General features: G+C 50.1%; 1 protein-coding gene across 1 annotated transcript in view; it reads left to right on the top strand.

Annotated features, from left to right (window-relative positions):
* The first annotated feature begins 923 nt into the window (after window positions 1-923).
* Window positions 924-27,148, top strand: part of LOC101937616 (ATP-sensitive inward rectifier potassium channel 12) — a 52,720-nt gene continuing 26,495 nt past the window's right edge. The window contains exon 1 of the mRNA XM_042853113.2: window positions 924-1,558. The gene's annotated coding sequence lies outside the window, so the exon portion shown is untranslated. The remainder of the gene's footprint in view (window positions 1,559-27,148) is intronic.

Genomic DNA, 27,148 nt, shown 5'->3' with positions numbered 1-27,148 from the left:
AGAATGTCATTTGGACCCCGCACACAGGGGTGGACCGTGGAAAGGTTGGGGGGTAGGGGTGGGAAATGGTGTATGGGGGATGGGGAGCACCAAGCCAAGGAAAGTGAAATCAGAAAACGGGTGGAAATGAGAAGAGAGGGAAGGAAACTCAATGAGTGCAGGGCTTTCTGGGTGAAATTCCACGGCCTGGCTCTATTCCTAGGTGTACAACAGGTGGAGTGGGCTGCATAGTGAGACGGGTCCCGCCCTCCTGGCTTTAAAATCCAGGAGACAGGCAAAGATGGGGGGGGGGGGTATCTGCAGAGGGGGAGGGGGGCCAGGCAAGGACATGTAAGGGGGAGGTTTCCCCATTTCACCCTGTATTTTTGAGTCTAGGCTAATTTTGCAAAATTACCTGCCAAGTGTCACAAGTCATCGCTAAAGACAGGACGCCTGGGGGGGACCTGAGCCCAAAGCACCTCAAACAGACCCCTTGGCGTTTCGAGGTCCCCCGGCCCACGTGTGAAACCCCAGCCTGGGGTGGGGGTGGGGGTGTCCTGGCCCCGGGCCTGCCTCCCCCGGGGAAAGGCTCCGTCTTGCGGAAATTTCACCTGCTGTCTGCGACGCCTTTCGCCCAGTGACCCGCCCAACATACGCCCCGCTCTGGCGGCCCAAATCCCCGCTCATCCCACCCACCCCCCTCCATAAACCCCGTCGGAAATCAACCTGCCACCCCCCAGTCGGGAGAAATAAAGCGATAAAATGACCCCCCCCCCGGATCCTTTCCCCGATCAGAGCCAGGGACTCCCGGAAAACCCACGCGGGACTTTGCTCTTGCACGGCGCCCAGATGCCCCGGGGACGGGCGGCTCGCTAGCTCCCCCCGCCCCTCCCCTCCCCACGGGCCCGCGGCCAAGTCATGACAGGCCCGGCTGTTGCTTCCCCGCAGCCGCGGCGGAGCGAGCCCGGGACAGGCACGGCAGGCGAGCGGACGCTGCGGCGCGGGTCTCCGGGCAGAGTTGGAGGAGTTGCTGCTGCTCGCGGCGGGTTGGGAGCCAGCCCCTGGCAAAGGGCTGGGGAAGCAGCCCTGGTTGGGGAGCCGCTAGCCAGGAAACCCCCAGGAGAGGCGGGCGAACAAAACCCACCCTCCGCCTCGCCCAGCAAAGCGGCGGAGAACTCCCCCGTCCCCGGGCAGGAGCGGAGTGGTGCCCACGGGAGACGCGATGAGACTTGCCCTGTGATGGGTCCCCCCGCATCCCCCCGAGCCCCTGTGAGGGCGAAATCTCCAGGGAGCAAGGAAGAGTTGGAAGCTCAATTCACCTGAGGCTGGATCTCTTAGGGGTGGGGGTTGGGATTTTTTTTGGGGAGGGGGGGAAACATTTGGAAAAAACAACAACAACAACCCTCACTTTTATTTTTGGAGGGGAGGAAGAAGGTTTTGGGGGTTGGAATGGAGGGATTGGTCCTCTACCTGCGCCAGTCCTGGCCCGGAGCAGCGCAGAGCTGGGGTTCCTTACCAGCCAACTGGCCAGGACTTCCAGCCTAGGATCTGGGATTTGGGGCTCTCCATGCACTGAGAGGTAAGCGACTGCTCTAGCAACAGACTGCCTGAAAGAGACAGGGAGACACAGCTGCGGTGCTTCTGTAGACCTGCCTAATCCGAAAGCCGGGGGAAACAGCCGTCTCATGGTCACTCCAGCACCCCGTTAAAGCTGGCCTTTGCAGCCCTAAATGTGTGTGAGAAAAGGGGAAGGGGAGATGGAAGTTTTGCAGCAACCAACAACCTCTCTAATCCCAGCCCCTGTAGGTGTTTGGGTTCCCTAAGATTGCTTACTGGAGATGATACAGTACTGTGCAGATGAAACTGTTGGCTGTGGGTTGCAGTACTGTGCCAGTGCTGATTCCTGGGGTTGTCTGCTCTCTGTCCCTCCCAGCTCTTGTTCTTTTGCGGTTGAGTTTGTGATGCTGACCTTCTGCTTTGAAACGTTGCCTTTTGCTTCTGCTTTGAAACTTTCCACATAGTCTTTGCCGAATTCCTTGGGTGCCCATGTCTCTCGGGCCATTGGTCTGCTGGGTCCGAACCCCTAGAATTGTCTGTCCGAGACAGTGGCCAGCCTGTGATTAAATTGTGTCCACGCGAATGACTTTAAAAGACAAATATTAAGCCACCGCCACGTTTTTTAAAAAAGAAAAGAAAAAGCTATTGCATCACCCAAATAGTATCATCTCTCAGTGAGAACCAATGTAGTAAAATTATTCTGAAGATGGGATATTATAAAGTGTCTTCAATTAGCATCCTCACATCTTTCCCTCTCAGTGGATTAGAATACTTATATTTTTAGAAGTCACTCTTAATTATAGACCAAACGACACTAGAAAGAAAATGGAGTGTATTTATCAGCATTAATTCCAGGACAGTTATGCAGTGTGAGTGTGATCACAAAACAGGTTTTGTTTCCCCCTCCATTCTGATTTCAAACCACCTGTTTTGTAGATGTATCTGCAGATTAAGTATCTATTTTTGATGGCAGTTCTTAGAAAGAGTGGTGATAGCTTTGCTGTTTGCTAGTATTACTTCATTCTGGCTTTTAGAAAGAGTTAGTAGCACAGGGGCCCGGAGCTGGGAAGTTTGGATCTGGATTCTTAATCGCCTTTCCCCAAAGTTTAGGACTGTTAGGTGATGCCCATCTCTAACAGTTTAGTGTTCAGATGGGACAGTCATACCTGGATCAAAAATCATCACATAATACACACTCCCCCCCAAAAAAACCCGATGTCAGATTATATCAAAATGTAAACACCACCTCCCTACTTTAGTGATGGAATAGTCCGGATGAGGTGTTAATAGTTAGATGCTACTGTGATGGGTGTTCTAGAGATACCTAAGATATGCAGCTATAGAGATCACACCATCAGAATGTGTAAGTACTAATTTTGTTCCTATTAAACTCCTTCCCCCCACTTTGAAAACTTTCCACTTGTGCAGTTCCTTTTAAAGTCCTCAGCACAGGTGAGATTATCCTCATTTCAATCTCTCTCTCTCTCTCATACACCCCCTCCCATCCCATGCTCTTCAGGCCTGGGTTAGAATGATCAACAAAATATACATTAAATATACATACGTGATTAATAAAATATTGTATCCTCTTAGGAAGGCGCATTAATGGCATGCTTCTGTTTTTTTTTTTTTTTTTTGCCTCCAGTGCTATGACACATTCTGAAACACAATGTGATCTCTGTTACTCTTTTTCCGAGGGAGTCGCTTACCTAAGAACTCAACAACTGTGGTTTTGGAAATAATCTGGGAGGAATATGACAAATTCCACCTGGCGCTGTGGTGTTTCCTGCCCCTCACAAAAGATGAGGGGCACTTTATCACTTTAGCATTTCCTGGGAACAAACGAGTCCACTTTACTAAGCGCGCTGTAGCACATTTCAATTGTGTTTGAAAACGCTTTGCAATCAGACACCTGCAAAGGAATCAAAGATTCAACTTCAGGTTTGCTTTTGTCACTTTAGATGCTTAAATATCTGGCAGCTCCTTTAGCAAAGCGTATGTTAAAAGGTGGCCCTCTGCAGATAAACTTGTAAGTAAATGTAAAGAAACTATATGCAGAGTTTAAGAATTATGTGTTGTCAGGCTGACTAATGTGTGGGTATAGTGTGTGTGTATATATATAGTTATGCACCGCAGATACCAAGCATGTATCTGGAGATACCAAGGAAAAGTTTTGTCATTAGGAAGGGCAGTTTTTGCAGTGACTATTCTATCCCTTCATTTCTTCTCTCGCCTCAGTGAAATCTTTACTAGTAGAATGAGTGCATAGCAGAGTCATTACATAAGCAAGGAAGGCAGCGTGGTCCAATGGTTAGGGCTCAGCGTCTGTTCTAGATAGGGTGACCAGACAGCAAGTGTGAAAAATCGGGATGGGGGTGGGTGGTAATAAGAGCCTATATAAGAAAAAGATCCAAAAATCGGGACTGTTCCTATAAAAATCGGGACATCTGGTCAGTTCTAGAGCCCACTCCGCTAGTGACTCGCTGTGTGTGACCTTGGGAAAATCACGTCACCTCTTTATCCCTCAGTTTCCCCATCCCCAATAGCGCAGGGTTGGTGATGTTGACCCAGTTTTGTGGAGCGCTTTGAGGTCTCCCATCTGGATGACAGGTGTTGTGTAAGTGCTGCGCAGAATTAGCATAATGCCAGATGCTGGAACGAAATGAGGAGATGGAGGTGACATCTTTCTCAAAGGGAATGAATCCCGGTCTGGAATCTTTCACCTCTCCAAGCCTGGAGGCTGTCTGGGTGTGTGGACGCTCCTGGGAGTTTGTTCAGCGTGCGAGGAAAAGGAATCTCAGAAGAGAAAGGATTCTGGACAGGGCTGGGGTGTTTGGACCCAGTGGGCCTGGGTTCAGCCCCATCTCTAGAGTCTCTTGCATTGACTTTTTGGCTAAGGTCCAGCGTAGTATCAGTTTAATAGTGTATGTGATCCGCCCCGCATCCTGCCCCAGAAGGGGACAGACTTCATGAGGAAACCTGTCTTGCCCATTTCTAGTGTCCTGGCTCTCCAGCTGGGTAGGAAGGGAAGGAAGAAAACAGCTTGGTTGGTTTGTATTATTGGGCCTGCAGTGCACCTGGGTCCAAGACGAGGTGGGGATATGGCCCGGGTCCCAAAACGCCCTCCGTGAAGCAGGGAAACAGCAGTGAGAGCTTGGGGTGGCTGGCTGCGTTAGCTGTGTTTTGCTGTGCAGTGTCTATTGTGGCCTGCAATGCACCACCAGCCCTATAACAGGTGTAAGGGTGGCCCCATCCCAGCATCCTCATCAGCGAGTGGGCCCTGAGCTGGATGGCACCAGGAATCTCCTGGGGGGCAGAGAGCTTCTTTGGCTCTTAATGACCTCAATGGCGGTCGGCTGGGACAGGGCAGGGTTTGTTCTAGCAAGAGGGGAGTCTCCTGTCTTTGCAAATGTCCCTCTCCCTAGCCTTAAACCCTGGCTGCCTTGCTCCAAACTCTCCCCATGTGTCCTTTCTCTGACCTGTCCGGTGCTGAAAGCAGCCACACCGGTGGGGTTTCCCTGCACTAGAAGAGGAAACGCTTCACAGCCTGTTTGTGGACCCACGGCCCTGCTGTTCTCATTGCAGAGTGAAGGAAGCGTCCCAGCAGAAAGATGAGGAGCAAAGAGAGCTCGCTGGGCTAAAGGGAACTGCCGAGCCACTAGCAAGTGAATGTCGAGCCTGAGGGGCTGGTGACCATTTTTAGGCCTCAGACCCACCTGCCACTTCCCAAACTGAAATCCACTAGGAGCACGGAGCAGACGGCAAAAGAGAGGCAGTGTAGTGTGGTGGTTAGAGCAGGGGACAGTCAGTCAGGGCACCTGCATTCTATACTCAGCTCTGCCATAAACTCTCTTGATGACCATGGGCATGTCACATTGCCTCCCTGTGCCTCAGTTTCCCCACTGGTAAAAATGGGGGTGATTATATACACCTCACAGCAGGGCTGGGGTGCCCAGTGAGTTAATTGTAAAGTGCCCTGAGATCCCCAGGTAGGAGTCACTATGGAAGTGCCAAGAATTAATGTTTTGGATTTCTTCTGAATTATTTATTATTACTCCTTTAATTATCGATTTATAAACAAATATCCCTGGGATTAATATTTGGATTTTCTTGAACCCCCGACCAGAAATGAGCAGATACAGAGCAAAGGTGTCCAGAAAGGAAGGGTGGGCGGGAAGAGGAGACGTATATACCTTTTCCATTGCTTCGGAGGGATTCTTTTTTCAAGCTTTTAGCTCTTACAATCCCAGGTGGATACGTGGAGCCCAGTTCAGGCTTCAGGCAGGCTGGCACAGCTCCACTGTGGAGTGACAGCAGGCCTGAAATGTGGCCTTTGCCTTTTCGCTTTGCAAGATCGGAGACTCTTATTTGCAAATGAAGACCCCCTCACTGCACTTCATGCTCCGTCTCCATCTTCCAAGTGTGTGGCTGCACTGGGAAAGAGCACCCTGCAGGAAGCGGTTCCTGTCCTGCGGTGGCATTCCTCTGCCTGCGCGGCGTAACCTCAGGCAGGCACTGACAGATCTGCCTCTTGCCGAGAAAGACACCCCCACCTCTTTGCAGGCTGGAAGGTGCAGAGGGATGGCAGCCCGTCGTACTGCAGCCTGGTTCTGCGGCACTGGGGGTGAGGCCATGCGTCCGGCTGGGCAACTGTCAGAGGCAGCTTGGAAGCCTCCCTCACCTTTTGGTCCCTGAGTGCTGAATGTCAAACCAGCTACTTCCTCCGGCTTGGCCACAATCCTGCTTAGCACAGACGAGTGAGGTAACATGGCCAGGGCTGGAGTAGACGTCAGGATTAGAACTGAGCAGTTCCTGGCGCCCAGTCCTGTGTTCGGGCCACTAAGGATAGGATATCTCCATTAATTTAAGACCACACTCCTTAAATTAATGGAGATATCCTATCTCCTAGAGCTGGAAGGGACCTTGAAAGGTCATCGAGTCCAGCCCCCTGCCTTCACTAGCAGGACCAAGTACTGATTTTGCCCCAGATCCCTAAGTGGCCCCCTCAAGGATTGAACTCACAACCCTGGGTTCAGCAGGCCAATGCTCAAACACTGAGCTATCCCTCCCTCCCTTGCAGCATCCTGGCCGTATTCTAGCCATCTGAATGGGTGACGTAGCAGGGGTGGGAGTGATGACTGTGGGAGAGGCAGTGCCTGACCCCATGGGCTGGTTGCTCCCTGCTTCATGAGTTACCTCAAGTATTGAGTCTTGGAAACCAAGGTGAGAGCACTGGCTGTTTGGTTGTGTCAAGACATTGGTGCAATAGTAAAGTGAGGGTTTAGCTGACTCAAATGAACAGAAAGGACCTGGGTGAGGGGCCGGTTGCCCCCCGCTTGCCCACAGTGTACCCCAGTAAAAACCTCCTCTAAGCATTGCAAATGTTGCTTGTCACCTTTAAGATTCTGCCCTCTGGGGAAAAAGCTGCTCCCTGGTGTTACAGAATTGCAAGCTGGAGATCCAAATGTCTCCGGCGTGCAGCATCCTGGACTCACCCAGGTACGTCTGCAGCACGACATGGAGAGGTTGCATACCCCAAATCAGTCCAGGACTCAACGCTGGCCTGCAAGCTTGGCAAGAACCAGGCTCAACCCCTGAAAATCAGGCTGCCGCCTCAGCTCCGGGATGGGTGGCACCCCGTGTGTCCCAGACCCTAGGAAGCCAGCTAATCTTACATAACGTACATGCTGCAGCATCTGCTGCACGCATACTGGGCATGTTAAAGGTAGAGCTGCAGCCTGGGCTGAGTTTCCCTGGATTTGGGAGTGGGTTTGGGGGATGTTTGCAGGGACTGTTGTCTAACGATTGGAGTAGCTAGCCGGGTTCTACTCCCAGCCCTGCCACTCACATGCGTTGTGACCGCGGGAGAAGAAATCACGGAAGCTCTGTGAGCCCCTTTGAAGAGGGGGGTAAAGGTGCTTTGAGATCCTCACCGACAGGTGCTAGCTCAATGCAACATTCATTAGTACAGGGGAGAGCTTTGTACAAGGACCTTGCTGTAGTTAATAAACATGAGTTAACCCTGTGAGGCAGGTGGAACTGATCCCCATTCTACAGAGAGAGGAACAGAGGCAGAAGGTGGCTCGGGGACTGCACCCCAGCCAGGGGCAGAGTTAAGAATTAGAGCTGAGGAGCCTTGACTCCCTGTCTCCCACAGGAGCACCCATTCTCAGGTGTGTGGTGTGTGTGCATCTGGAACAGCAGAGCCCTCTCCCGGGCGTGAGATCTGAGACGCCCCTTGGCAGCTTGGCCTGGAAGGAAATACAGGTCTTGAACTTTGCTGCATGGTTTATGAACCTGGGTTACACAGGGCCTGAAATCTCCACAGCAGCAGCAACCTGCCCCAGATGCAGAGAGAAGGCAGCGACACAGCCAGCCTCTTCCACTGGTTGCTTTGTGCCGTGCTCGGGAGGGAGCCAGCGCGGATCAGGAAAGAGAGAACGGTACGGTAGGGACTCCCTTACCAGATCCAGCTGATGCCTGTGGCCTGGCCTGGTGCCAGGGGAGTAATTATGAATGATCTGAATGAAGTGGCTGGTACTCACCTGTGACCCTTCCCAGGCTGCAGCCTGGCCAGGCTCTGCAGGGCTTGGAAAAGGCCATGCAGGATGGAAGGCGGGGCAGAGGGGAGTGAAAAAAGGCAGCCTGGGATGAGTGGGAGAGGAGAGCGGTTTAATGCAGTGTTTCTGAACGATCGGTTCGTGGACTGGTGCCGGTCCCCGAGATCACCTGACGCTGTTAAGAAGGCAGCAAGCCAGTCGCTGGTATCAAAAAGGCAGAGAAACGCGTCCAATGCGTATGCTTGGGCGAGGGGCCACAGTCCAGGCCGCACTCCAGGGCAGCACCTCCAGCAGAGCCTAGAGCGGGGGTGCAGGGACTGGTTTGATCATCAGCATGCGGCAAGTCAGGGCATGTTGCTAAAATGGCCCAGCCTGGTCTATGGGGCCCATCCCACAAGCAGCCCCAGCTCCCCACTCCCCAACCCCTTTCCCTTCCTATTACCACAGATACCCGCAGCTCGCTCTCTCCTGCCCCTATTTCCTGATTTACATGCCCCAGGGAAGCAGGTCAGGGGGAAAAGGCACCAATGCCAAGATCCTCTTGGGGTGGGGAAAGTGCCAGGATTCAGGCTCTCCGAACCATGGCTCCCTCCGAGAGCTGGGCTGGGCAGCAGCTGGTGTTCTCTGCGTTGTGGCTCTGCGTGCTCCGTTTCTGCTCCCTCTCTGCTCGGTGCTGTGACTGCCATCACAGCGTGACTCTGTGCCCACTCTCTGATGGCACTGTGCCAGGACTCGGTCCTAGGGGGCACCCTCCCGCCACGGGCGTTGGCCCCTGCTTCTTGGGTCAGTAGGCTGCAGGGGCAGTGGAGTGGTGTCTTGCATGGAGTGTGTTGACCGGGCTTGTGGCTAGATGCACTATGCCGTGTGGAGATCCTGGAGCCAGGAACACAGACGCAGAGGGCAGGGCAGTGACAGGAAGGGTCAGCCGAATTACCTCAGAATTTACTCCTCCAAATCCCAATGTGCGCAGGGAGCTTGGGCAGCCATTCCACCTCAGCCACGGAACTGTCCGCTGCCCCCCGCTCGCTCGCTGCCCATCTCCTGGGGAAAAACGAGGCGCCTCTTTGCAGTGCTCCTGAGAGTTGAGAGAGGCTGTGTGGGCCAGGATGCCAGGGTTCGCCAGGCACCCAGATTGCAGAGAGGGGCCACGTTTTCTGGAGAAGAGCTCAGAGCTCTCAGAGGGGCTGCTCAGGGGTGGGTGAACCTGGGGACATGAAAGTGACTGGTGTTTAATTTATGTCCATCAAAACTTTATCGAGGCCTATCATGGGACATGCAGCAACACAGACGTGAATGGACATGCATTGGCCTGGCAAAATGGGACAGACATAGGGCATGATTCTCCCCTGCCTGGCACCTTGTTTCGTCACTAACGCCTGAGTGAAGCGGGCAGGAAATGCTCCCAGAGCAGGAAGTTGTCATTGCAGGTGGGGCTTTGCACAGGTGTAAGTGACGACGTGTTGCCAAGCGGTGAAGATTCAGGCCCAAACTATCACAGCAGCTGCGAGGAGCCAGAAGATTTTCTTTCTAAGATTCAATGTGAGTCCCCTTTCTCGTGTGCTCAGGGGAGGAGGAGAGCCCAAAATGAACCCATTAAACAGGTCTGGTTCTCCTCTCACCGACACCTGTGTAAATCAGGAGTTACTCCAGTAACATCAATGGGTCTAATTCTGCATTGCTCTGCCCCTGTGTAGTCAAGTACATCAGTGCACTGCGGGGTGGGGAGGTGAGATGCTACCACATCAGACTGGTAGCACTGCACACTCACTTTGCATTGGTGTATGAGTTTACACGAGGTGCAGGGCCACAGAGGCCCAATGGAATTAGACCAATTTAAATGGGCTGCAAGAGAGAAGAGAATCCAGCCCGTAATGACTGGATTGCACTTCAGTCTATTTACTGAACCCCCACTTGGTCTCTGGTAGAGAGTTAGAATTAAACTACCTATTTATTTGTGGCTATGAAATTCCAGCTTGTGTGCTAGGTGGTCCAGGGAGTTAATACATTAGGCCAGAAGTCAAGGAGGGAGGAAAAAAAGACAGCTCGCAAACCAAGCTCCATCCTAGGCCAAAATGAGATGCTGGTCACGATTGCCCTCCATTGTATACGTGCAACTCTCCTTTCTGCTACATTTTGATCCGCACTGAACCAGTCAATGATGTTGACATTTAACTTTTTAGCATGGGGTTTCAGAATGAACAACCCTTGAGATGGAGAGGGGCTCTCAGAGCCAGGGCCGGCTCTAGCATTTTTGCCGCCCCAAGCAGCACAAAAAAAAAAAAAAAAGCCGCGATCGCGGCGGCCGCTTCATTCTACGGCGGCAATTCGGCGGCAGGTCCTTTGCTCCCAGAGGGAGTGACGGCCCCGCCGCCGAATTGCCGCCGAAAGGGCCGGACGTGCCGCCCCCCTCTTCATTGGCCGCCCCAGGCACCTGCTTGCTAGGCTGGTGCCTGGAGCCAGCCCTGCTCAGAGCTATTGTTTCAGGCAGGCTGCAGACTCAGGCAAACCCCACCCCATCAGTTGGACTCAGTGCTCACGTTCAAGGGTTTCTTTGCCCCCATAAAGGACAGGGCCTTAGACTTCATTTTCCACCTGGTCTCAGATCAACAGTGAAAGCTGTTGGGTGGCCACAGGGGTATCCTTGGGGGATGTTTGTCAGGGGTGCAGTTGATCCCGTACTCTCTCTTTAGTGGATCAGCCATTAGGGAGTGACATGATCACAAACCCCGAGCCAGCTCATTACAGCAGACCTGGAATAGCAAGGGGCCTTGCACGTCAGGATTGAGGTGAATAGGCACAGGTGTGGGAGGGGACGTAAAGGTCAGGAGTGGCATACGTGGGCGTGTTGCAGGTGGTTGTTGAGTCACGCTGGCAGGGCTCTGGGGGTGTTGCTGAGTAGCTCTCTCAGTCCCTGCCTGCTTTATATCTCGCTCAGTCAGTGCTCTCAGTCCCTGCTTTCCCTGGGTAAGAAAATGCACTGCGAATGCAAAGAGGACAGCATCCCGGAGAAGGGGAAATCAATGCCTGGGAGTGAAACCCCGTTACCCACACACCTGCTCTCCAAATACTAGAGTCATTTCTCCTCTGTGCCGCTGATCCTTCCCCTTCTCTTCTTCCAAGAAGCTTTACTCCTCCAGCGTAATGGCTGCTCCCATCGCAGGAGCTGGCCAGCAGGAAATGCTGTCACATTAGTGTGAAGCCCCCCAGGGGAGGGGCACTACCAAAGCTCCAGAGAGGAACAAGCCAGCTCCTTCTCTCGCACCTCCAGCTTCACGTGGAGTATGCTGCTGTCTTCGTATCAAGCAAGTGTTCTCTACAATTGAACGGACAAGGAACAAAGGCTCCCATGATCTAATAATCTCTACTCTGCTGGTGTGGGAAATCACGGCATTGTCTGCTCCATGAAAGGCTCTGGGGGACTTTGGTTCTTCTTTGGGACACTGCTAGAAATAAACCATCAAAACAAATGCCAGGAAAATAAGGTTTCAATAGCAGCTTCCTTTTCCAAGCCAGCACAGGGCTTTGCAAGGCTCTCAGACCGTGGACCTCCCAGCCGGAGCAGGTTCATTTCTAACAGCGTCTTCTGTGCCGTTATGACATTCCCTATACACCTACCGACCCAGAGTCATGACGGCCAAGTCTGCTGGAGCGGCTGCAGTTTCTTCCTGCTAAGAATAGTCCAAAAGACATAGCAGCCCAAACCAAATCCCGCACCTCCCTCCCTAACCACCATATCCACCAGCTAAATGCTGCTCAGATTCAAAAGTGCTGATGAAAGGGGCTGGCTCAGCTGTGGGGGATGATGTCCACAGAGCAGCAGGTACCTCCATGCTGCCCTGCAATTAAGGTTCAGCCTATGGACCCACCTTTAAAAATGACAGTGGAGTTCGGTCTGTGTGGCCCATTCAGCTGTTGGCCTTCTGCTGAGCCTGTCAGCAATGGGGCCATCAGGAATGTCAGAGGTGCTGCTGGTGGCTTTGCTAGGATACCTGTCCACTCATCTCACACTGAGGCCCTCACACATCTGTCAGACAGGAATCCATGCATTAAAGGTTGCATCTGCCAATGTATCAGAGACTGTCATTACACTACAGTTGAAAATATAGAGTGTAATCCTTGGAGTTAACCTCCCAGTTGTAGGATTCTGCAACAGGTCTGTGTATCAAAAAGTAAAACCCCAGGGCAATTTATTAAGTACGAAATTGAAAGAGAAATTATATGTACTAAGGGAAGTGGTGGATTCCCTGTCTCTTGGAACCTTCCGATCAAGACTGGATGCCTTTCTTGAAGAGATGCTTTAATCAAACACAAGTTATTGGTCGAAATACAGCGGTAATGATAAAATTGAGTGCGATATCCAGGAGGTCAAACTATATGATCTAATGTTCCCTGCTGGCCTTAAACTCTATGAATCTATGACCCAGGAAGTAACCCTACCCCCTAGGAGCTTCTATAACCCAATAATGGAGAAGACCCAAAGACTCTATGAATCCCACTGGGGACTTCACCCATTGCTGATCTAGTTTATGTGGAAGGTGCCCAAGAACTACAGTAATGGGTGGTAGGGAAAAAAAACAACTTAAGCCAGAGAAAGAGAGAAAAACTGTATTGATTTTTCTGACAATGAAATGTGTCGGAGAGAGAAAATATGAGCAAAATAAAGTCTCTTTCTTTTGGAGAAACTTGTTCTATAAGGTGACAATATGGGAGAAACATCCCTGTTTCTTTGGGGGCCTTTGTATGTGTGTGTGGAGGGGTTGATCTGAACCTAGGAGGTGCTGATAACCCTCAGCCAAGTGACACCAACTCAGATGATGCTCAGCGCCTCCTCTGACTGGATCAAAAGCTCTCCAGTCATGTGGATCTTATGAAAGGAGGCGAGCAGAATCCGTCCCTCCACCCCCAGCGCCCCCGGTTATTCTGGCACGCTCGTCGCTGTGGAGAGGAGTCACAGCAAAGGCTGTTGTGTAATGAGCTGTTGCCTTTTTTGTAGTTAATTATATGGATCAGTGCCACAATCAGACAAATAAGTAGTGTTGTCCCAGATGGTGGAGTTTAATAAGGGCAGGGAGAAAATTGGGGAGTTTGACTCTATGCTATCATATACATCAGTATAAAGATATTGTACAGAGCGTGTGTGTGAGAGAGACAGAAATGTCAATGTGCGCGCAACTGAACGTACTTTGTTATCCCGTGCTCCAGAGATGGCCCGGCATCATTTGCTAAAGACAGCTAGAACCTATGAGTGGTGCCCATCTACCCACTTTATAATTCCTCCAAAAAGTTGGTGGTGTCTTCCTGCCTCTCACACAGGGTTTAGTAGCAGATGTGGTGGTGTGATCTCCTGGGAAATCCTTCTTTCAGCAAACATGCGGCAGTGCATTTACTAACACCACGCATGGAGTATTCGCGTCAGTAAGTGAAGCCAAACTCCGATGGTTAAAATCAATGGACAAAGTATGTTTGTGATGCATTGTTTTTGTTTTTTCAGTTGCGTTTGTTCACTGATTAGCAAAATCTGGCACTGTGCACTGTTCCCCCGCTCATTAACGATTATTAATTATTTGTGAAGCAATGTGGATGCACGCTGCACTGTAGATGACACAAATGAAAACAGCCACAGATCTCAGGGAGCTTATGTAACATACCATCCTCTTGGTCATCATGAGGGATTGAACCTGGGACTTCTAGAGCCGAGAGCATGAACTGCTACAGCTGGAGCTAAAGGACTAATTTCCTTAGCTGAGCGCTGTACCACACTGGTTTCTTCAGTGGATCAGGCACAGTGGGGAATGTCATACACATTGAACAGTGATTTACACTGGCAGGCACAGATAAGGTGAGATATACTGGGGGGAAAAGGTTAACTAGCGGGTAAACTAATGTTGAGGAGGAGAGGGGGTTTGATTGATTAGTGGGTGAGTGTTTGTGGAGGAATTTGAATGAAGAAGGGTGGGAGGCCCTTTTAAGGGGGTGGCATAGAAGAAGCTGGGGAGATGGGACTGGGAGAAGAAAATGACAGGGAGTATGAGGCTGTCATCACTGATGGAGCAGAGCAGGTGATAGGAAACAAAATCTGAGATGTACTGTAGTCAGGTTGGAGGCAGTTCTCCATGCTGCCCAGGGCGAGGATGAATTTGGCTGTCTACTTTTTACCCCTCCTTTACTGAATGCAGCCATTCCACCTTGGGCCATGATCCCGTCCTTCAGAACCAACAAGCAAAGCAGGGTGAGACTAGAGCAGTGTTTGGCAGATTTTTGAGGGACCCCTAGATGCTTTAGGAAGTGGTGTTGATTGACTAGATGACACTTTCTCCTCTCCGAGTCATTACTGAGCCAATCTCCCAGCAACAAGCAGGGGGATAGTGCGGTCTAATGGCTAAGGCAGCAGCTAGAGAGTCAGGAGACTTGGGTTTTATTCCCAGCTCTGACCTGCCGTATGACTTTGGGCAAGTCACTTCGTCTCGCTGTGCCTCTGATCTCCATCCCGCCATTGGTCGGCCTCGTCTCTCGCTGAGTGATGGCCTTGCCTAGCACAGTGGGCCACCATTCTTAGTAGCAGTCTCTGGATGCTACCGCAGTATAGTGGATGCTGTACGACTGGCAGCACCATATTTTGGGTGAAATGTACAACCAAGGCCCTGATTGCTTGTGGCTTTTGTTATTATGAGAGGTGGGCTGGTAGGCAAATGATCAAAGGAATTAGAGAGAATCAACCATGAAAATATGTAAATTGGAGATTAAAAAAAAGCTTAAAAGGTCATCTGAATCAGCCGCAGTGGCTTTCTTCCAGGGAGAATGATACTGCACTCGCTCTAGTTTTGTTCCACAGACAAGGCCTTTGTAAAGAGCTGGGTTTTGCACCATTCTCTGAAGCACTCCCTGCACATGTCAATGCATTTTAGAGTTGCATTTGGCCAATGTCTGAAATAGATCTACACATGAAATAGATGGTGGTTTATAGCCATTGTCTACTGTGCATTCTGGTCCTAAAGAGCCATCTCTCTAAATTATCTTAGCAGAGCTGAAATTTGCGGTAATAAAGTTATTTTGAGGGACAACGATGCCATCCCAACTCTAGTTTGAAATAAATCCTTGCCTGGCTCTTTAGCAATAAAATGATGGTGACATCCGTTCCTACTAAGCACAACTGGTAGGTCATGGGCAGGTAGAAGAGCATCACCATAGGATACCCACAGTGCACTACCAAAAATATGTGTGGCACTGTGAAATTCTGCACAGGAAAGCACCATTCAGATTTCCCAAGTTGCCATCACTCATTCTATTCTCCCATAGATTATTTGGCAAGTTACACATGGTAGGTCCAACCATACTTCTCATGTCAACTGCACTCAGTTACTTTCAGTTTCAGGAGGCGGGAATAGCCACGTTTCCTCTCTTACCACCTGACACTTTGTGGTACTTCCCGTGGAACTAGTGAGCTGGTCCTTGGGCAGGTCAGGAGCACGGCTGGAAGACCCATGCCTGGTTCATGCATTGGTGGTTCCTGGTTAGCAAGAAGCATGAGATAGATGTTCAGGGCTGTACCTGTTAGTAGGAAACAGATGGCATGCCAAGAGGTCTCGATGGCTAGTGTGTTTAATTATTCATTGGGAACTCAGCCCTTTGTTCCATTCTTGGGCTGATCCTGCTTCCTGCAAAGGTTTCTGTTTGTCCTAAGTATTCACCACATTTTCAGCCTTGTTTGCTTCAGTTGTTCGCTATTTGTTATTCCTGGCGTGTGATTGGTGAGTTGCCCTAACTCACACGGTATTGTGTCCGCTTCCTGATTGGATGACGGAAACTTTTAAAACCTGAGAACAAACCACTAACAAATGTTAATAATGAAGAGCAAATAACTCATTTTCTGGGATGAATTTCTGGTCAGTTCTCTTTTGGGGCTAAAGTTTGTGAATCGTTGGGAATTCACAAACACCTTCACGAATATGCTGGTGGCCCTCCAAATACTTGGGAATAGTGACAGTATGGCTCTGGTGTCTGGCTGTATGTGCAGCTGCAACCTGTATCTGAGTCAAGACTGGATTTAGCATGTAGGCTGAACCAGCTGCCTATCTCTAATAAAGTACTGAACCCTGCAGCTAACAATGTTTGCATTAGCTTACTCCAGATGATAACAGATCCGCAGCATCTATCATAAAATGGACTTTATAGTCCCGCTGTGAATGCACAAAGATTCATGGAGCAGCTGTAGGGGAAAGCAACATGCTAAGGCTCTGTCCGGGGAGAGCAGTGACCAGTGAGTGTATCAGACCTGCCCATGCACACCAGAGTCAGCCCAGTATTCATCTCATGTGTATGGAGCTGTATTGGCAGATTAAGTTCACTGGATGTGCCAGGTTTGGACGACATCAGCTGATCTCCATTTGAATCTGTGAGCAGGCACGAGTGTTTTGTTTCACTTTCCTTCCCACAGGAAAACAGCTACATCTTAGAGCTGTGTGTGTGTGTGTGTGTGTGTGTGTGTGTGTGTGTGTGTGTGTGTGTGTGTGTGTTCATCTCTGTGTATGTGTGCGTATGGATCTATGGGCATGTAGGTGTGTGCGTGCATTTCTCTCTGTGTGTGTATGTATGTATGTATGTGTTTGTGGGTATATGAGTGTGTGCATATACACTTCTGTGTGTTTCTCTGGAACTCAAACTCATCTCCTGATCTGAAATTCACCAGTGTCCCCCTATGTCTACAATGGTCCAACCCCGCCCCAATGTTGTGAGGCTGTCAATCTGGATCTACATCCAAATGTCATGCCCCTGCCCTATCGCTGCTCAGACTGAAGCTGGATGTTGCTAGCACTGTTCTGATACCACCATGGGTCAGGCTTACAAACAAAGGAGGGGGGGAAACAATGGAACGTGTAATGGAGCGTGTCCCTTTCCACGTGACAGGAAGGAAGCGCTTTCCCCAAGGACGCAGACAGCACTGTACATGCTCACTCCCATGGGTGCTATTTCCAGCTCGCTGAGCACTGGGCCAAGTTTCCTCCAACAGATTGAGTTTGGAGTCTAAGTGATCCCCCCCCCTCTCCCAGCACCCGCCGTCTGCAGGCATTTGAGAGAGTTCAGTGGCTGCTGAACATCTCGCTCCAAATATATGATTTGCTCTTTACATTATTTTTACAAGGGACACACACACACGCGCGCGTGTGCACACACACACTGTTGCCCTCCCATAGCCACACACACTGGTGCATTCAGACCCACCCACCCAGAATCTCCCTTAACACTGATGCTCTCACAAACAGATCGCTACATCTCCCGTGGCCCCACACACTTTAATGCATCGCCCTGCTCTTCTGTAGCCACATGCACGTCGATACACTCACATGCACGTCCTCAATTGCCTACACATACACCACGGATGCACGCTCACACCCAATTCTTTTCAAGCAGATAACATTACTTCTTCCTTCTTTTGCTTCCTCCTTCCATTCGCCCCCCCACATATGCCATTGCAACCCCTGAAAGTGCAGCTGTTTTAGCGACTGTATCCTTCCCCTGTTTGAAATGCAGGCAGGAATATACATGCCGCTTATTGTCTCAAACCCCTATAATCATTTTGTCAACCAAAAGGCAGCTCTCCGTCAAACACCCACAAGCAAATTGGGAGATGTAATGAATTTGGGAGAGGCCCCTGAGATCAGGCTGTGGGTTTCTTTTTGGAGTGGGGTGAGTTTGGAGGTTGGATTTTTATTCTCCCTCCTCTCTCCTCTCATGAGCGATACAGCAACTCTCATCAGATGGATTTAAAAGAAAAAAAGGCTTTGCCGGAGATTTATAATGCTGGAGAAAATGTGTTGCCACCGGCTCAGCTCTCTAGAGAAAGTGGAATTATGCAATGAAAAGAGAAAGCCATTCAGCTCGAGAAGAGATGTTGGTGGGTTTCCAACAAAGACTAATGGAGCTCTGTGCTTAGTCACCTGGAACGGCACTAAGAATGGCCCTTCCTGTCCTCTTGCTGCTTCCACAGGGCATTCAATGTCTCCTTTTGTTCTCTGTGTGCGTTTGTCTCCGGAGTCTTTGCCACACAGGGTTAACTGACCATTTCGCTCCGTTACGAAAGCAAATAAACCGGACAAAAGCCTTTTGCCCGCAAAACCGGGGACTCGTTCATCTTTAATGAGTTGGCTGCAGCGGCTACAAACAGGGTGTTCTTTATGACAACACCTGCTCCATAAGGAGGAGGGGAGTTCGGCCCTAGTGGCCCAGTGCGGTCCACAGCCCTCCCCGCTCAGTTTGCTATCAAAGGCACCAGCGAAGGAATGCCTGTGGGGATAGTGGCTTGCTTTTTGCGACATGAGCGCGTGGGCCCTAGGAAATGGATGGAGACCATGCAACAGCAGGAGCCTAGGAAGTTCCTAGTAGCCAGCGAGTGATTGTACGATTTGCTAATGCAGAATTCTCACTGGCCAAGCAGACTCGTAACCGACTGGAGACTGACCCTGTGGGCTGATTATCTGAGTTCTCGCTGAAGTGTTGGCAGTGGCCTAGAGACGCCAGTGGCATATCACCACCATCTGCAGTGCCCCCCGCCAAATCCAGGGACTGCCCAGCTTTCCTTCCTCTCTCTGGTGCCCGACAGGGTCTTATCAGTGTCCAGCAGTCATTGAATTGGCCCCATGGGAAGCTGCCTCATCAGATATAGGCAGTGCCCACATACATCACAGAGCAGCAAGAAAAGGTCTCAGGGATGGCCACTCTATTGGGGTATAGGAACTCCTGAGTCCTATTCCTAGCGCTGCCAGAGAGTTACCATGCGGCCGCAGGCACGTGCCTCAGTTTCCCTATCTGTAAATTGCAGTAAAGCCCCGCCCTGTGGATGAATTAGGGTTTGACTATGGAAAGGTGCCAAGTGCTGTTTGTTAGGAGCACTAAAAGGTGAGAGAGGAAGAGCAGGAAACGGGGAAGCCCGGTGGTTTGCTCAGCATTCTCCCAGGAACTGTACTAAATCCAGCATTGCTGCAGATTCCTGCTCCAGCTCTGCCCCCAAGCCTCCTGAGCTCTGCCTGCGGCCCCTGTTAGCTCTCACCCCTTGCCTCTTCCCTCCCCTCCACCCACCCCCATTTCTCCTCTGCCAGGCTGTCTCCTGTCCTCGCTCCATGTCACAACGGCACGTTCTTCTCCCCTGGAGAAAAGCACCCGAGGGATGGTGAGAGAACCTCACCTTAGGGGTTCTCTGCCAAGGACAAATCTCTCCAAGCTCACCCAAGAGCCTTCTGGTCCTCTCCCAATGGTGTGCAGGGGAAGGCTGAGAAGCTACTTGTATTTGGTGGGCTCAAGTGCACAGGCGATCCCCAAAGCACTGATGCCACCTGCTCTGCTAGAGACCTGTGGTAGGCGCTCTGACCTGAGCACCTCAAGGAACTTGCACAGAGCAGTTCCTCTCTCTTTAACCTTTCAGCGAATGCCTGGGATATTTGTGGCAGGCCGGAGTTGGAAGGTCAAAGCAATCCCAGCAAAGGAGATTTGGTGCAGATGTAGGGTCACGAATCTGTGGGGAAAATAGCCTGCAACCTGCCAGCACCAGATGCCTGGACAGGTCCCTGCAAGCTGCTCTTTGTTCACCGAAAGCCTCTCAGCCCTGAGGGAGCCAGGAAACAGAGCAGTGAGAAGGAGCAAGGTACAAAGAGCTGGATCCTCTAGGGAGACCAGATGTCCCGTTTTTAAAGGGACAGTCCCGTTTTGGGGACTTTTTCTCATATAGGCGCCTATTACCCCCCACTCCCTGTCCTGTTTTTTTCACAGTTGCTATCTGGTCACCCTAGCAGCAGCTGATGTTGCAATGTGTGTATGATGGTAAAACTGGCCCACACAGAGGATAAGGGCTCTATTACTGCTGCCATCTACGGAAGCTCTCCTTTAGCTCAAGCAGCGGCGGCCTGTATGTTTGGAGTTAATCAACACAGTCCCAAGCCCAGCTCCCCAGATTTATCTGGTCTGTTGCCTGCAGCATGTAGATTCATGATAAAGTCAACAGTGGGGGGCAGGAGGAGACCCCAGAGTCCCTTCTGGTGAAATGCTGTGAATACCGCCCATGCCGCTGCTACTAACTTATCAGCTTGCTCCTGGCACTACAGGGTCACTCAAGTTACTTGTTTTCCTCCTGTATACAAGGACAATCCAGCCTAGAAAGCTGAATGGAGGCGGGGGGAGGGGGGCGGAGTGGGAACTTGCATTCAAAGAAACCCAGGGAGTTTGGAGAATTCAGTAGCAGGAACAAGATTTCTGAGTTCTTTGCCTGTGTGAAAGAGGCACAGGGCACATTCCATAGACAGTTGGAACAAACTGATGACTGTGAACCATACCCCATTTCTTCTTAGCGTATGTGCAATGTTCCTCAGATGGCAGGTGACCAGGATTCATCACCGAATTTGGTCCGCTGGTTGGATCATTAGCTTGCCCGGCTTGGGGAGTGTAACGTGAACGCTGATCCACACCCCCCAGACCCCACTGGCAGGGGTGAGCCAAAAGTCGGACCCTAATTTCAAACCCACTTGAATGCTGCCTATTGCAAAGTTTGATTTAAATCTCACTGGGTTTGCCATTCCCTTCGGGTCCAGGGCTGTTTTTTCTTGTGTCCTTGGAAAACGTGTTTCTGGGTGAAATTCACCCCTGTGCAGAGAGCCAGCAGATGGTCTTCCAAAGAGAGCGTAAGTGATTCACCAGCGGTGTATGAGCCTTGTTCTCTGCACAGGGGGGAATTTTGCCCTCTGTGTTGTTTTAAGTTGCGGAAAAAATAAAGCTAAGGTGCCCCGTCGAGTCTCCACCATATTCAACACAGGGTCATTAGAACGGGGCCAATCACAGAGTATTTGCCACAAATATTGCTTTGGATATCAAAGCCACTTTGCTGTGGCTTTGCCCGCTCCTCTTCTGTGCTTGTGCTCTATGAATATTCCACCGAGTGCAGGAGAGTTTAGAGGAACGATGTATGTTAAGTAACTACTGGAGAATATTCATGGAAAGTGGAGCCTGAATTCATAAACATGGACTGTGAGCTCCTTGGGGCAGGGAGTGTCTTTTTGTTCTGTGTTTGTACAGCACCTAGCACAGTGAGGTCCTGGTCCAGGACAGGAGCTCCGAGGCACTACCACCATACACATAATAATAATAAAACACAAATATTCACACCAGGAACCAAATTCTAAGATTTGTGCTTATCCAGTCAGGTATCAGAAACATATGTGCTGTCCTAAAACGTCCCAACCCCGCTCATCAGTGCAGCCGGAATTTTGAAGATCAAACACTCACCGCAAACATCTCCCAAAGGTCCAGAGATATCCAGTAAATAATTTTCAGTTCAGAGAATTGTAATTTGTGATCATTGGCAACTCAAGAGCAGACAAAAAAAGGAAGAAAACATTTGTCACATGAATGATTTGTTCTACATTAGTTGCTCAACTTTAATAATAAATTCCATACAAGTAAAAAGGGAAACTGACTAATTGATTATACAAGAGAACAAGGAAACTCATTCTCCACTGAGTGATGTTAGAGGTCCCATCTGAAAGAATAGAAAAAAAGCATTTTTCTCTTGAATCCCTCGCAGTTACCATTGTCTTGGATGTTACTTGCAGTAACACTAGTAAAAATGGTCAGAGAAGAAGTGCGTTAGAAATTGATGGTGTCTCTTTAATTCATTAGTCTAGAGCCAGCGCTGTGAGAACTGCCTGGAAGAATGCTGCTTTCTGATCTGGGTACACTGCTGCTGTTTTGCTCACTTACTCCTTGGAATCTCTTCCCATGCGGTTAATATCTATCAGTTGATCAATGAAGAACATTCTGGCCTGCTTGCCTTGTGTTATTCTCTGCTACAATAGTCTAGTTTGAATACATCTTACTTGATTAGTGAATCACTCCAGCATTATGGGTTATGACCTGCTGGCCATTACATTTGCTAAGACTTTGCAATCTATATTTATTAGTGAAACTGGGCAAAGTCTTTTTTGTCCTCATGCTGTTTCTCTGAGCTTACAGACTGTGAGTAATACTGGCTTAAATGTGTGTGGATATATAATTTTCTATTGCATTATGATAGGCTTCCTGCATGCTAGATATTGATTACACTATAAGCCACTACAAGGCAAGCCTGCTTGTGCTGTTGGTTCTCAGCCCGGTTGCATTCGTCTCATTCTTCAACCACCCAATGGCTCGGGAATGCAGGTCCCATTATGGTGGGATATGTTTTGAATATTGGAGCCTGGAACTGGGAACTCCACAGTTCCTCCCGATTGGCTTCCTAGTACATCTCTGTTAGTCGTGGGGCTGCATTGTATAGGGCTACCGTGCCTACATTCCGTCTAAGGGCTAGATTATTACTTTGACTATGTGCGCCCATATCCCTACGCCGGCTACCCAGACTTTGGGTTCCAGCGTATAGGAGTAGTTGGGTCTATGCCTACATTCGTGTACGGTATGTGACGCTCTCCTAGAAGCAGATGGGCAGAGAGTGGGTGGAGACAGGGCGGATATTGCGTGGAGACTGGACGGAGCCCTGACTCTCCTCCCTACTCGCTGGGCAGAGAAGTTGAACTGATACAGGCCAGCAGCAAATTACTCCCTCCCCCGGCCCGCAGAGGAAGCAGGGCAGGAAGTGTGCCTCCGAAGAGCATGTCTGAGTCCCCGGGCTTCCTGGGGACAGTGCATTTCATACACCGCCCCTTGCTCCGCCTACAGTCACAGTGAAGCTCTAAGCATGTGCATGAGCTCTGAGCATTTCCCTTGGGCGTTTCTTTGCTGCAAAGTGTATTACCCTGCCTAGGACACATGCTTTTAGGGCCAAAGCCTCGGTCTGAGCAGCTGATCCCTCAGCCCTGGGGCTCTAGTGAGGACTGTGGAATCTGGCCTCTAATCTTTGCCTGGGGTCAGATCTAACCTCTCTATGCACATGCACAGTTTTCCCTGGGGCCAATGGGAGCTGTGTCCACCCATCCAAGAGCAGCATTTGGCCTTTGATTTGTTTATTGCCGCTCCAGAGATAATGAAAGGTTTCAGAGTAGCAGCCGTGTTAGTCTGTATCCGCAAAAAGAAGAACAGGAGGACTTGTGGCACCTTAGAGACTAACAAATTTATTAGAGCATAAGCTTTCGTGGACTACAGCCCACTTCTTCGGATGCATATAGAAACCACTCCATACGGCTAAATGCAGTGCCTTGCATAATGAAAGGTTTCAGAGTAGCAGCCGTGTTAGTCTGTATCCGCAAAAAGAAGAACAGGAGTACTTGTGGCACCTTAGAGACTAACAAATTTATTAGAGCATAAGCTTTCGTGGACTACAGCCCACTTCTTCGGATGCATATAGAAATAGACACACAAACTTTGTAATTAACTCCGATTTGCATAATATGGGACCTATGATTTGACCGCGATTCTGTCTGCAACTCTCCTATTCCCTGGGAGGCGAAATGAAGGCTTTATCTGTGTTGGGAGAACAGAATGGAAATGACCCAGAATTCTCTCTGCTTGGACAATAATATACCGGCTCTCTCCTTGAAGTTTCCTGTTCATTTGACTCCCTGGGAGCTTTTTAATGACTTAGGATGGATGATACTCCTTGCGCTCTTGCCGCATACACATTAGACATTGTTAACACTGCCCGGGCTCTGCCTCTTGGTCAGTTCAGCGTGCTCTTTGAAGACATGCAATCTCTGGGCCAGAATCTGCTATGCTTAGCTCCCGCTGAGTGCCAGCCCGCTCCACATGTAGCCACTTTGAAATCAGCGCGGCTGCTTAACCTGAGTATGGGTGGCAGCATTGGGTTTTCTGCCGCTAAGGATTTTTGTTTGCTAAATATCATTTGTTTCCTTTGTATTGGGTAAGTTATATTAGGGTGAAATCCAAAGGGCCAATTCTGATCCCCTTACTCAGGCTGAGAAGTAACGCCTTACTCCGCACGGGCTCCCATTTGACGTCAGCGGGGCTACTGATGGAGTAAGGTGCTATTCACAGTAAGTGAGGCCATCAGAATCTGGCCCGTGACTATTCACGCCTTACTACAGCTGGTTAAAAAACGTTCGGCGGGAACAGTTACCGTTGGAAAATGCTGATTTGGCAAAAATGAACCGTTTCCTGGGACTGTATCGATTGTATCAAAAGCTTCATGGGGAATTATCAAAGCAGTTCATTTCAACGTAATCGTTGTGATGTAATATAATATAATTCATGATAACATCAAAACCAAATGTTTCACCCTGAGCAATATGTTCAAAACAAAATATGTTCTGAATATTTCATGTGGAAAAAACTCCCACATTTCGGACTTTTCATCCCTGATTTGGGACAAACCCAAAATTCGGAATTTCCCGCATGATGGAAACTCCATTTTGCCACCAGCTCCACTCATTTCACTAAAGTCTCATCAAAGTGCAAATTTTGAAGCATGTCTATGATTGCTCCTCCCTGTTCCCATTCATCCACCACCTGATTCTCACCATCTGGATATACTTCTCTGCTTTGGGGAGTGTTGTCTTTCAGCTTCTTCTTTGCGGTACCTGGGGTAGGGCCGGTAGGGCAGGGCAAGGGGAGGAACTTGTTGCCAAGTCTTTCATTTTCCGAAGATGTGGTTTTAAAAAATTTATGATTCTTCTTTCTAAGTCTCAGGGGGCCACCTTCTTTCCTGGCTTTCCTCCATAGACTCCAGAGCAGTTGTTTCAGTCACAGATCAGCTTGGCTCTAGAATGACTGTATTTATTTGTTTTGTCTCAGTCTAACAGCTGCTTAGATTATGGTGCGGAGGGATGGGGACAAAGCAGCACCCTGGACCGTCTATTCTCTTTCAGTCATCATGTGACTCTGAAAATGCCTCAGCTCCCAGTGTGTTGGGATTTGCACCGATGGAATTGGTTCTAACATTAGCTTGACCTGTGTGGTCTATTTTGGAACTCGGGGACTCTCCTGCCAGGAATTAGTTCATTGCTATCCGGATAAGAATTTGTTACCAGCAGGGGATCGGTTTAAGTATGGGCCCAATCTTGCAAGGTATTTACTGACTTCGGTGGGAATTGAGGGCCCTCAGCACCACAGTACAGATCAGGCCCTATGTTTATTAGCTGAGTAACACTCTTCTACATTGTCCTATAATGTTTTTCATTCTTTTAGCCTTAGGCCCAGATTCTGGCCAGCCGGGCACATGCGAGCTGGACTAGAACCAGCAGGAGCTGGGGTGGGGCTGGATCCTTTGGGACAACTCAGACAAGTTGGCCTACAGGCCTTCTGGAAGAGGCGCTCCAGAGGGTCATGATCAGCATGGGAGTTTGCTCCCTGGCCCAGGGATGGCTTCTGCACCCAGCTCCCTGGGTGCTCTGACGGGGAACAGATTGTGTGTGCGGAGAGGTGTGCTGCATTGCTTAGAGGGGCTCCCCTCAAAACTGCCTGTTTGGAGGTGGTGATGCCACACAGGTGCCCGGTGGGAGCTCAGTTGCTCTCTTTGGATATGTGTCTCTCCACAGCGGGTGTTCATGGAGTCTGTTTTTAACCTCTCCCATGCACTATAACCTACTGGCTGGTGTGCCCTCTGCTAGATGGTGTGAGATATGTTGCCGTCCAGTTGCTATGCCTATACAGGTTATAAGCCCTAATACTAGAACTGCAACAGGAGATTCCCCTTTAGCTCAAGTGGTCGCAGCCTATGTGTTTGGAAAAGGCAGTTCTGAGTTCTCCACCTGCGTGTACAGAGAACTCAGTACATTTGGCATTTTTTGGTTCAGCTACCTCTGAAAAGGACCCAGAGGAGCCTGATAAGCAAAGAACAGGCATCTCCCCCAAGCTCAGTACAGAAGTGCAAGCCTGCAGCAATCACAGCCTGTGCGTATGCAGCGCATAGATTAAATACAGAGAGAGGGAAGAAACTAACCATGCAGCCTATGGAATTGCACGGTCCAGATACAATGCAAACAATAGCCGGTCAGTAGCGCTTGCAGGCGAGAGAGGGAAAAAATGCATGTAACATCTCCACTGCAGTTCAGTTACAGGGCATGGAATGGGCAGTATGTGCACACCCAGACCCACCCGTCTTTTGCTTTTGTTATGGAGTGCTAACAACTCTCCTCATTCCTTTCTTTCTTTAACTATCCCCCGTTGGAGTTGCTATTGAGAGTCCCGGCTAAGCCCTTCCTCCTTGCCTGGATATGATGCATACGGGCTTCCTACCGCTCCTAGCCCATGGAGTAAGAAACTAGACTGAGACTTAAGCAGGGATCTTCCGCCCGGCAGTGCATGGAACTACAGCTAGACCTAGGGGGCCACCCCATGTGGCTTCCTCCTAGAGATCCCAACACCCAGGCGGTGGCTGGGAGACCACCTGTGTGCTCCACACAATCCCTCAGCAGAAGACACAGCTAAAACCTACAATGCCCAACATTTTCCCGAGCGTGCCAGGCACGGAGAGCAGGAGCAAGCTGCCCCCATTTTGCTTAGCGTGGCTGCAGCCTTTGAAGGCTCTCCGGAGGAGAAATCCGTTCATCTGCTGGAGCTGAGTGGATAATCCTTCCCACGGTTCCACGACCAGCCTCTGTAGTGCACGGCTGGGGGAGCAGCATCCCAGCGCGGAGAAGGAGGGGAGCGCTGTAGGATCCTTATGGCTGATGTAAACGTTTTATCTCGGCCCACAAGTGTGTGCACAAACTGACACGGAGCGACGGCCGCAGCAGCAGGGCCTGGGACTGGAATTCCCGGGCTGCTGCTTCTCAGGCCCTGTCATTTCTTCATGTTAAAAGTTCACATGGCAAACGGGTGGGAGCGCTTCAGAAAGAGCTGCTGTGCTAACCCCAGCTGCCTTTCCCAAGGACAGCCTGCCCTTAGTTAATGCCCTCTGCCTACAGCACTGTGCAAACACAAATGGGTTAACCCGCAGCACTCCAGGAGGCAGGTCAGTACTTTTATTACTGCTGGGGAAACTGAGGCACAGAGCAGGGAAGCAACTTGCCAAAAGTCACCAGTAGAGCCAGGAATAGAACCCAGCTGTGCGCCCCCCGCAGTGCTCTAACCACTAGGTTATCCTTCTCACACGGTCCTGGGCTTTGCCCATATGCTAGGTCATA

The sequence above is a fragment of the Chrysemys picta genome, chromosome 10, assembly GCF_011386835.1.
Source record: "Chrysemys picta bellii isolate R12L10 chromosome 10, ASM1138683v2, whole genome shotgun sequence".
NCBI classification, from domain to species: domain Eukaryota; kingdom Metazoa; phylum Chordata; order Testudines; family Emydidae; genus Chrysemys; species Chrysemys picta.
This window is presented reverse-complemented; position numbering and strand designations above follow the sequence as displayed.